The sequence below is a fragment of the Drosophila virilis genome, chromosome 4, assembly GCF_030788295.1.
Source record: "Drosophila virilis strain 15010-1051.87 chromosome 4, Dvir_AGI_RSII-ME, whole genome shotgun sequence".
NCBI classification, from domain to species: Eukaryota; Metazoa; Arthropoda; class Insecta; order Diptera; family Drosophilidae; genus Drosophila; species Drosophila virilis.
The window spans coordinates 5300699-5304237 of NC_091546.1; positions in this window are offsets into that span (position 1 = coordinate 5300699).

Genomic DNA, 3539 nt, shown 5'->3' on the forward strand with positions numbered 1-3539 from the left:
TTTTAATATTTACGTACATCTACATTATAATATTAACTCTCATCTATGTCATTTGTGTGCTAAGACCTTGTCTTTTGGCCTTCTTATGCTCATGTTTGGACGTATTTGATTTATAGATATTTGTAGCATATTTTCGGGCGCTGCCAACAAAATAATATTTCTCAGATGAGTTTTAGGCGCTTGGGAAAAATTTCCGAAACATATTAACAAATTTGTATGAAAAAACTTTAGATAATATTCCAGGATTTAAATCGGAAATATAATATAATTAGTTTTTGGCTTTATATCAGAGTCGAAAAAATTGTAAAAATATTATGAAAATATTAACAAGAGTTCTCATATGAATTTCTAAAATTTTCCTAAAGAGCACTTTAATTTTTTTTTTTGATAAAATGCAATGCTTCAATAAATAGTTATTACAATTTGCTAGATAAGTATTTTTAGCTAGGTATTTTTTTTTTCTTGTTGATAAAAATCAATACTATGGAAATGTTTTTGAGAATACTAGCTATTTTAATTCGCTAGTAAACTATTTCTCTGACAGTTCCTATATTAAAAACTTTGAAAAAAGTTACATAAAAATTAAAAAAAAAAAAAAAAATAAGTGAAATAATATAAGATACATTTTAAATCGAATTACATTGCTATGCAAAACTTACGCCCAAATTCTAGTTTGCCAAATAATGTATGAGAACTGTGTACTTAAAGTGAGTTTGTTGATTTTTTGTTTAAGACAGCAGCTGCTGCTAGATAAATACGCGTAAATAATTTAACCAGTGTGAAACAATGTAAAACAATGTCTGAGTGTAACTGGAAAATTGCCTGCTTTGACAATTTGCCGCATAGTTTTTGAATGCTTTTAGTTTTTCCGCTCTGCTTCGCGCAGACAGAGCTGCCAACTGTAGCTCTCTGTGTGTGTGTGTGTGTGCGTGTTCGTGTGTATCTGGCAGATACATTCGTCAGTTGTGGCGCACATAATGAGATTACAATCAACTCGCTGGCGACAAATGAGTGACAAGCACTGTGGCAGCTGCAACAACAACAGCAAATTTTAACTATGTCAGTAAGGAACCAAGAACAATAGAGCTCTGCATTATATTTGGGGCCTCGTCTATCTGTCACATGGACTTCCTTCCTTGGCTAACGCCGGCTGTGGATCGCTGTCTAAGCTGCTGGCTCTCACATATTTTGTTTATCTTGGTGCCAAGGCGGATGGCAATGACGGAAGTTTTCGTTTGCAGAAATTACACAAAATACGAATACCCTGTTGCCATTGAAAAATGGTTGAGATAACGGGTATATTGGAAGGACATACGGTATGTTACATATACAAAATTCAGTCAATAATTTCTCACTATTATTATCATATTAATATTTTTCCCAAAATCCATAATTATCTATTTGTAGCCAAGATCATTTGTACCCATTTGCCAAAATTGATCATTATCTATTTTAGTCTAGATATTTGAGAATGTTTTGATAATTCTATATTAGACTAATATTTCTGCCGTTTGCCCCCATTTTCCGAATTCGATAAATATCGATTTATAGCCTAGAAAGTTTGTTTTTTCCGTTCGTCCCATTTCCTAATGATAATAGATAGGGATTTATAGCTTAGGTCTTCAACACGGTTTCGATAATATTTTATTATATTACTATATTTTATGTTAGCTTCCATTTGCCAAAATCGATAAATATCGATTTATAGTCCATTTAACCACAATTCATGCTTATGTCCATAAAAGGGTATCTTCGAATCGATCATCCTCGACTAGAGCACTCTTGACTTGTTTCCTCTACCCAGTTCCACGCCCTTCGCTTGTTAGCGAAAACTTCCAACAGCTGCTTAACTAAATGTTCGACTATTGTGGCACCTTTGCCTGCGGCATGGTGTACGTAGCACGGAGCACGGGGCATGGGGCATGCAGCGACTGTAAACTAAAACTCTAATGACAATCATTAGCGCGCCAGCGTTTTGGCTCGTCTTTCATATTTTCAAACTATTTAATTATTAATAATTAGCAATTATCCACTGACTGGCAATTTAACACAAAGGCCAATCTGTTGCGGCCAGGCTGAAAGTCTCCCCCACCTCTCTCTCTCTCTCTCTCACTCTCCCTCTGGACTTTGTCATCATTAGAGAACATTTGTGAGCCCAAAGGCTGGCTGCACGTTGCACGTTGCACGCTGCAACTCAGTCTTAAATTATAGCCCCTGAGTCAAATTGGCCGCTTGATGCCACAGATTTGTGTGTTCTTTTTATGCTCGTGAAAAGACAGTGAAAAGAGTATATTGGTTTTGTAGTTCGAGAATTGAGCAAGTGTTAAGGAGGGTAAATCGCTTAAATATTGAATTTTAAAGTGACTGCAGATGAGCTGCTCCTCAAAAGATCAAATATCATGTCTGTCAGTTCAGCTGTTTTCTAGCTACATTTGGCTTCTTTAGAGGCTGTGAGTCGAAGGCAGTTAAAGTATCTTACCTGCCCAACTTGTGCTCAGTTAACTATTTTTAATTTCATTTTTTATTTTTGGATTTAGCTACGTTTTTTGCCTTAAGCGAGTATTGGGCAGTCGGTCGCATCCGACTGCAGCATTATTAGCTTTTTGTGTTTTTTTTTTGGTGCTGTTTTGTTTTTGTTTTAGCCTTAAAGTCTTAATAGACTCGGTCGCTCCACTTAATTCGCATGTGTAGTTAACCCATTTAAACAGCTGCTGCAACTGCTCCTCCTTCTCCTTCTACTCCGCCCACCTCCCTGCTCGTCCTCCCCGCTGATGTCCGTGGAGGCAACGTCATGTGGCTACAGCTCAATTTCGTGTTGGCTTCGGTTGCTTTGGCCGTGGCTTTTCTGGGCCGGTTTGTTTGAAAATGAAATTATAATTTCTAATGTCACTCCCCATGCGGTTGCACAAAACCGCAGCCGCCTCTTTGTGCTGTCCAATTTGGCTTTAACTATTGTTATTAGCAGTTGGCACATGAATAAATCTCTCTACATGCGGACAATTAATGCACATTAAATTATATTAAATATTGTGCATGTTTTCTGTTTGTTTTCTGCTTGTCCAATTGCGGGTTGAAATACAAAATAAATAAATAAATTATGCACTTAGGCAGTTAATATAAAGTATGAATAATAGAAAATAAAACCCAACTTTTAGCGAGATAGATAGCTAGCTATATATTAAAAACGTCGCTTTAACATTAACTTCAATTTAATTCTATATAACAGCCATTTAGGCTCTCAATAACCCTGTACTCGAATATACCCATTTCTAAAATGAGGAATCACCTTTGGCTCGCTTACCTTGTGTCCTAGAATAATCATTTTATATTATTTGATTTTTTATTTTAAAAAAGCCTTAGATCTGGCTACAGGATCAGGACCAGGCAGTTGCTCACTTAATTTAAGTTCATACTAGAAGCAGAGCAGAAGCTCGTTAAAAATAATAATTAATGCTGCATTCTTTAAAAACTAAGTATTAAGTTTCTTAATAGTTATAGATCATATCTCTTACTTGTTCTGGTTCCTTAAACCCTATTAG